This window comes from Arachis ipaensis, chromosome B2, assembly GCF_059453495.1.
Source record: "Arachis ipaensis isolate K30076 ecotype BB chromosome B2, ASM5945349v1, whole genome shotgun sequence".
NCBI lineage: Eukaryota > Viridiplantae > Streptophyta > Magnoliopsida > Fabales > Fabaceae > Arachis > Arachis ipaensis.
Window position 1 is genome coordinate 62735463 of NC_142437.1, and position 8891 is coordinate 62744353.

The window sequence follows — 8891 nt, forward strand, 5'->3', positions numbered from 1 at the left end:
GTCTTCATGAAGGTCGCCAACCCACCCGTATACTTCGACAACCTGGGCGAAGCCCTGCTAGCGACGCTCATCAAATGGTGATGCTTGAACCCGTAATTAATAGGCTTCCAGTTCCTTTTTGATGGATGGACGGATCCAGGTCATTAGGTGGTCAGGGCCCTGACAAAAGTCGCTCATCATCTGTTGAAGTCGTTTAGTTACCCGGTGGTTGTAGATCTTCATTATAATGAGATTTCGTTTCGCATCCCATATGAATTTCAACTGCACAAAGTGATTCAACAACATTAGTTAGTCGGAATAAAATATAGTTCAAATACAGTTAATTAATTTAACATTATTGGGTTCTTACCGTCCACTTCTGAAACCATCACTCTCTGGTCTCAGTAGGGATCTTGGTGTAGCTCGGCCACAGGTGGTCGTATATTGACTTAATGGCCTTGGAGATCTCCTGTGTGCAAGCATTGTTGTATGGTGTAAACCTATCAGAGAAAAAACCTAACATTAACAAACACATAAACTTAAGATTAAAAAATTGTATGTACTCATGCCTGGATACCATCAGGCTAAATCCTCAGCCGAATCATTCAACAAAACTTCGTGGAAAAGTTGGACATAACCTCCCCTTAAATTGGGCATATATCCATCTTTACGGTTTTCATAGATCCAACAAATCTCAATTCACAGTATCAGTAAACACTTAATTAATTTCGTAAGAATTAAACTCAACTAAACAAGGAGCCTTCATGATTCAAATCCAAGGCAATAAGATGTGACATTGATGAGCGGATATTTTATACGCTTTTTGGCATCATTTTCATATTGTTTTAGTTATATTTTGTTTAATTTTTATTATGTTTTCATAGGTTTTAGTGCAAAATTCACATTTTTGGATTCTACTATGAGTTGTGTTTTATGGTGATTTCAGGTAAATTTTGGCTGAAATTAAGGAGCTTTGACAAAGTCTGATTCAGAGGCAAGGAAAGCATAGCAGATGCTGTCAAAATCTGACCTCCGTGCACTCAAACGAGCATTTCTGGAGCATGAGGTCCAAATGACGCGTTCTCAACGGCGTTGAAAAGCTAACTTCTAGAGCTTTCCAACAATATATAATGGTCTATACTTTTTTTCGTAGGAGCCTGCCCATACTGGGCATTGAACGCTAAGGAGCTACCCCCTGGCTGGCATTCAACGCCCCAAGGAGACAAGCCAGCATTGAACGCCCAAGAACCATGCCATTCCTGGCGTTCAACGCCCATAAGGACACAAGGCAGCGCCAATCACCCCCTAATGGGCGTTCAACACCCATTCCTCAAAGTTGGACGCCAAGCTTAGCCCAAGTATTCAACCAAAGTGGGCCCAAGGATGAATTTTCGTACCTCTAGTCTAGTCTGTCATACTTTTTGTACTTCTTAGTCATTAGATTAGTATTTAAAGGAAAAGATCACCCATGTTTAGGATCTTCTACCTCATCTTTACCTTATTCACGTTTTACTTTCTGTAGAGCATGAGCAACTAAACCTCCTAAGTTAGGGTTAGGAGCTCTGCTAATTCTCATGGATTAATAATATTACTGTTCTATTTCAATACATGTTTGATTCCATTCTCTTGTGCATTTTCGTTCTTCATCTCATGAATTGAGGATGACCCGTGACAATCATCCTTGATCTACATGGGTTCCGTGTGAGTCCTGCCTGGATAGCATTGAACCACAAACTAGAGAATGCACTGCGGATTCCAAGAGTGTGCCTGGGCGACTTTGGATATGTGACATATAATTTCGTTGACCATGGGTTACTGAGGTTTCTGTGGCATCAAGGCTAGAGTATGAGAAGCAGCATTCCCTGATCTGGAAGATCTGACCTTGTCTGTGGCGTTTTGAGTAGGATTGCGAAGGGGAGTGGATTGCTTAGGTCTTCACAATCGACTATAGTGGGTAGCCATGAGTTATCTTGATGAGGATGCTACATGAGTTGCTCGGATATGGTGGACTGCTATGGTTTAGAAGAGACTAACTTGATGAGGATGCTACATGAGTTAGTCAATTACGACTGCCATTGAATGAATCATTCGTTATTGAAGTAGATAGTAAGAAAAGTTAATCCAAAAAGAATACGCATCTCCGAAGCCTTAACTAATTATCCGTCATTACTTTTACAATAATCTGGTATTTCGTTCTTTATTATTTCGTTTATGCTTCTTAACAAACAACCATCTTCTCTAATCGCCTGACTAAGATTTACAAGATAACCATTGCTTGCTCAATCCGACAATCTCCGTCGGATTCGACCCTCACTCACCTGCGGTATTACTTGGACGATCCGGTGCACTTGCCGGTTCAGTGGTGCGGAGTTCAATTTCGCGCACCAAGTTTTTGGCGCCGTTGCCTGGGATCGTTTTGAGATTGACAAACTACCGGACTATCTTGTTGCTTAGATTATGTACTTTTTAAGGTTTATTTGCTCTTTTGTTTGTGTCTTTTGTTTTCTTTTTAAAAAAAATTTTAAAAACCTTTTCTTTTCTTTGGTAACCTTTTCCTTTGTTTGAGTTGTGTTAGTTTTTAAGTTTGGTGTCCCTTTTTGCGTTCATCTTTTCTTTAAATTTTCAAAATTGTTCTTGAGTGTTCTTATTGGAATTCGAATTGTTCTTGTTTCTTTTCTTTGTTTGATCTTAAAATTTTTAAATTTGGTGTCTTCTTGTGTTTTTCTTTCAAATTTTCGAAAATTATTGTCTTTTGATTCTAAAATTTTAAGTTTGGTATCTCTTAATTATTTTTCTTTTCTAAAATTCGAAAATCCAAAAAGAAAAATTTTCTTTTATCTTTATTTAAATTTTCGAAAATCTTTACTATCTTTTCTTATCTTGATTTAAAAATTTTAAGTTTGGCTTTTTCTTGTTAGTGAAGTTTAGTTTTTAAATTTTAAATCTTATCTTTTCAAATCTTTTTCAAATCCTTATCTTATCTTATTTAATTTCAAATTTGAAAATCAAATATTTTCTGATTTTAAAATCTTTTTCAAATCTTTATCATATCTCTTTGATTTAAATCTTTCCTATCTTATCTTCTTTCAAATTTTAAATTTCAAATTCATATCTTTTTAAATCTTTATTATCTTTCAAATTTGATTTTCAAAATCTTTACCTTTTTAATTTTTATCTCTGTTAATCTTTTTCTTATCTTTCTTTTTAAATTTTAAAACTTACTTATCTTATCTTTTTAAAATTTAAAACTTTTAAATTCCAAGTATTTACTTTCTTTTTAAATTTCAAAATCAAATCTTTTAATTTATTTTCAAATCTTGTTAGTTGGTTAGTTAGTTGTTTTATCTTATTTTAATTTTGAAAGTTTGGTATCTGTCTAATTCTTTTTTCTCTCTCTTCTATTTTCGAAAACTTTCTACTTCTTTCTCCTTCTCTTTTTTCAAAAATTCCTACTTATTTCTCTCTCTCTCTTCTATTTTCAAAAATCTTTTTTTTCTTTTTCTATTTATTTTTTGAAAACTCTTTTAACCTAAAAGATATCTTTCTTTTTTTTTCTTCTCTTCTAACTCTCTCAAAGGACCACTATACTCTAACATAGAGAATCCTTTTCTTCTTGCATTCTTCCTTCTTATTTATGAGTAGGAACAGAGATAAGGAACCTCTCTTTGATCCTGACCCTGAACCTGAGAGAAGTCTAATGAGGCGTTTACAACAAGTAAGAGCACAACACTCCGGAAGAAACCTCACAGAGCTTTTCGAACAAGAAGCTGAAAATACAGACATGGCAACCAACCCTAATGGTGGAAGAGATGCAAGAAAGGTCCTAGGTGACTTCACTACACCCACTTCTGACTTCTATGGAAGAAGCATCTCTATACCTTCCATTGGTACAAATAACTTTGAGCTGAAGCATCAACCGGTCACATTAGTTCAGCAAAACTGCCAGTTTCATGGACTTTCACAGGAAGATCCCAACAGATTCATCTCTGACTTCTTGTAGATCTGTGATATTGTCAATACCAATGGAGTTAATCATGAAATCTATAAGCTTATGCTTTTTCCCTTTGCTGTAAGGGACAGAGCTAGGTTATGGCTGGATTCTCAGCCTAAGGAAAGCCTAGACTCTTGGAAAAAGGTGGTCAATGCATTCTTGACCAAGTTCTTTCTACCTCAGAAGCTGAGCAAGCTTAAGGTGAAAGTTCAGACCTTCAGACAAGAGGGTGAATCCCTTTATGAAGCCTGGGAGCGGTACAAGCAATTGATCAGAAAGTGCCCTCCTAACATGATTTCAGACTGGACCATGTTAGATATCTTCTATGATGGTCTTTCTGAGATGTCCAAGATGGCATTGGACCACTCTGCTGGTGGTTCACTCCACTTGAAGAAAACGCCTAAAGAGGCACAGGAACTCATTGACATAGTTGCTAACAACAAATTCATGTACACTTCTGGGAGGAACCCTGTAAACACTAGGGTAGCTCAGAAGAGAGGAGTCCTAGAGATTGACACTCCGAATGCCATATTGGCTCAGAATAAGATCCTAACCCAACAGGTCAACATGATCTCTCAGCATTTGACTAGACCACAAGCTGCAGCTGACAGCACTCAAGAAGCCTCCCATGAAGGAGAGGCATATGATCCAGATCAACCCAAGATGGATGAGGTTAACTATTTGGGAAATTTCTCAGAAAATCCCAATAATGAGCCTTATAGAAACACCTACAACCCATCATGGAGGAATCATCCCAACTTTTCATGGAGGGATCAACAGAAGCCTCAGCAAGGCTTCAATAACAATCAAGTTGGAAGACATCAGAATAGGTTTAATAATAAACCATTCCCATCTACTCAGTAACAAATGGAGACTCCTAGGTAGAGCCTTTCTGACCTAGCCACTATAGTCTCCAATCTCTCTAAAATCACTTATAGTTTTATTACTGAAACAAGATCCTCCATCAAGAATCTGGAGGTACATATTGGTCAGCTGAGTAAGAGAATCTCTGAGACTCCTCCTAACACTCTTCCTAGTAATACTGAAGTAAACCCAAGAGAAGAGTGCAAGGCCATCACTGTAGAAGTTGAGGCCGAAACTGAAGAGGAGAAGATGGCATTGAACGCTAGCAAGGGAGTAGCTGGGCGTTCAACGCCCAAGGAGGAGCAGTTACTGGCGTTGAACGCCAGCAATGGAGTAGAAGCTGGGCATTCAACGCCCAAAGTGGGACAACTCCTGGTGTTGAACGCCACAATAGGAGTAGCTGGGCATTCAATGCCCACTAAGGATCCCTTGTTGAAAAACTGAAGGAAACCAAGGCTCATGAGGATACTATAGAGGTTCCCTTGAATGCCTTGTTGTAGATTATAGACTCTGAAGAATACTCCTCCTCTGATGAGGAAGAGGAAACTAGAAAAGAGCAAATTGCTCGGTACCTAGGGATTCTGATGAAGTTGAATGCCAAATTATTTGGAATAGAGACATTGGAGGAGGAACCTCCAGTGCTCACCAAGGAACTCAATGCCTTGGTTCAGAAGAAACTACCTCAGAAGCTGCCGGATCCCGGATGCTTCCTAATTCCATGCACCATAGGGACAATTACCTTTGAGAAAGCTTTACGTGACCTAGGGTCAAGCATAAATCCTCATGCCTCTCTCTGTAATGGAAAAGCTGGGAATCTTTGAGGTGCAAGCTACCAAGATCTCATTGGAGATGACAGACAAGTCACTGAAAAAGGCATATGGTCTGGTAGAGGATGTCTTAGTAAAGGTTGAAAACTTTTACATCCCTACAGATTTTATCATCTTAGATACTGGAGGGGACGAGGATGAATCCATCATCCTTGGAAGACCTTTCCTAGCTACAGCTAATGCTATAATTGATGTGGCAAAGGGAGAGATATTTCTGCAATTATGTTACGATCACATCTTATTCAGGATGTCCAAACCTAACTCCTTCCCTAAGGGAAAGACAACTGTGCAACACTTAGTGCTCTAATCCTCTCTCTTAGTGCAGAGCTATACAGAGCCCCCAGACACCAAATCTAGGTTTGGTGTTGTGAAACCATCCACAAGCACTGAGGATAAGGATACTAAGAAGAAAGTACCTAAAGGTTGGAGGGATAAGAAAATCCCCACTGAAGGCATCTCACCTGGCATGAGAGTTGTCTTCACAGACAGCCAGTGATTCCACACACTGTGAACAATATCCTGTCTCTAGAACACATGGAACTCATCCATGAGATCACAGGAAAGAAGTTCACTGTAAGGGGTGACATTCTGAGCCCTTATCCGTATTCATAAAGGAGCTAATCGTCAAGCTAGTGACGTTAAAAAAGTGCTTGTTGGGAGGCAACCTAACCATAACTAGAGTCTTCCTATTTTTTTATTAAGTTTATTTATCTAATATTAGTTTATTGTCATAATTATTTCTTTAAGTTGTGATCATGTGCAGTTGTTAGAACAGAGACGGAGACGTTCCGAGATGGAAGCAGAACACCCTGGAGTACACCCCTTGCTGGCATTGAACGCCAGACAAGAAGGCAAGAGGGGCGTTTAACGCCCCAATGGGTAAGGAACCTGGCGTTAAATGCCAGCTAGGAAGCAGAGGCTGGGTGTTCAACGCCCACAATAGAGTAAGAAGATGGTATTGAACGCCAGCCAAGGAGCATAGGCTGGGCGTTCAACGCCCTATATGGAGCAGGAAGCTGGCGTTGAACGCCAACCGGGGAGCAAGGGCTGGGCGTTTAACGCCCACAAGGGGGCAGGGAATTCGAATTCCCTAGCCTCTTAGGATTAGTGGGTCCCACAGAATCTCCACCTACCCCACATTCTTCTCTCTCTTACTTTTCCTCTTCTCCATATACACCCTTCCCCATACACCCTCACCCAATCACATCCACATCACCTTTTTCTCTTCTCATTAACCTTCATCACTACCATCCAACTAACCCCACCCACTTCAAATTCAAAACATTTTCCTCCCTATTACCCCACCCCATAACCGAACCTTTACACAAACCCCATATAAATACCCCCTCCATCACCCCTTTATTCCCACACATACACAACCCTCATACACCATATACCCCCACTTGGCCGAATCCCTCTCTCCCTCTATCTCCACTATTTCTCTTCTTCTTCTACTCTATTCTTTCCTTTTGTTAATATTTGCTCGAGGACGAGCAAAGCTTTTAAGTTTGGTTTTGGAAAAGCCTTGATTTTTGCTTTCTATTCACACTTGTGGCACCCAAAGTCGGAGAATCCTCTAGAAAGAGGAAAGGAAAAGTCATAGCTTCTGCCTCCGAACCTTGGGAAAGGGAGATATTCTTTACTAAGGCCCATCAAGACCACTTCTATGAAGTACGTAGTGACAAAGAAAAGGGTGATTCTTGAAGTCCCCTTTAGACTAAAAAAGAATGAGTACCCGGAGATCCAACAAGAAATCCGGAGAAGAGGTTGGAAAGTTCTGACCAACCCCATCCATGAGGTGATATCATGCTTGGGGGTGAGGTGGAGGTCCATGAGGTGATATCTCAAGAGCTGTATAAGGTGGCAGAAAAGACCTTCACCCAAGCAAGGTTGGCATTCCCTCACCTCATATGTCACTTATACAATTCAGCTGGAATTGTCATAGAAGGAGACATCCCTATTGAGGAGGACAAGCTCATCACTAAAAGAAGGATGGAGCATGTTAGAGAGCCGGCACATTAACCACAGCAAGAGCATATGGAGCTGGCTCTACAAGAAATTCTTGAGATGCCTCAAGGTATGTATTTTCCTCTCCAAGGATATTGGGATCAACTGAATACTTCTCTAGGAGAATTAAGCTCCAACATGGATCAGCTGAGGATGGGACACCATGAACATTTCACCATCCTCTATCAAATAAGAGAAGAGTGGTGCGCGAAATTGCGATCATCAATGGCGCCAAAGGACTTGGAGCTCTCAAACGTGAATCACACTTTGTCATAATTCCGCACAACTAACCAGCAAGTGCACTGGGTCGTCCAAGTAATAAACCTTACGTGAGTAAGGGTCGATCCCACGGAGACTGTCGGCTAGAAGCAAGCTATGGTCACCTTGCAAATCTCAGTCAGGCGAATTCAGATGGTGATGGAAAATTGATAATTAAAAAATAAATAAAACATAAAATAAACATAGAGATACTTATGTAATTCTTCGGTTGGAATTTCAGATAAGCGTATGAAGATGCTTTGTTCCTCCTAAACCTCTGCTTTCCTATTGCCTTCTTCCAATCATTCATACTCCTTTCCATGGCAAGATTTATGTCGGGCATCACCGTTGTCAATGGCTACTTCCCATCCTCTCAGTGAAAACGTTCCAAATGCGCTGTCACCGCACGGCTAATCATCTGTCGGTTCTCGATCATGTTGGAATAGGATCCATTGATCCTTTTGCGTCTGTCACACGCCCAACAATCGCGAGTTTGAAGCTCGTCACAGTCATCCCTTCCCAGATCCTACTCAGAATACCACAGACAAGGTTTAGACGTTCCGGATCTCAGGAATGGCTGCCAATAATTCTAGCCTATACCACGAAGTTTCCAATCTTAGATTAGAAACCCAAGAGATACGCATTCAAGCCATTGCTAGTAGAACAGAGGTGGTTGTCAGGCACATGTTCATAGGTAAGAATGATGATGAGTGTCACGGATCATCACATTCATCAAGTTGAAGAACGAATGAATATCTTAGAGAAGAAATAGGTGTGAATTGAATAGAAGAACAATAGTACTTTGTATTAATTCATGAAGAACAGCAGAGTTCCACACCTTAATCTATGGTGTGTAGAAACTCCACCGTTGAGAGTACATAAGAACAAGGTCTAGGCATGGCCGAATGGCCAGCCTTCAAACGTGTCTAAGATAGCATAAGACTTATCAAAGATTTTAAAGTATG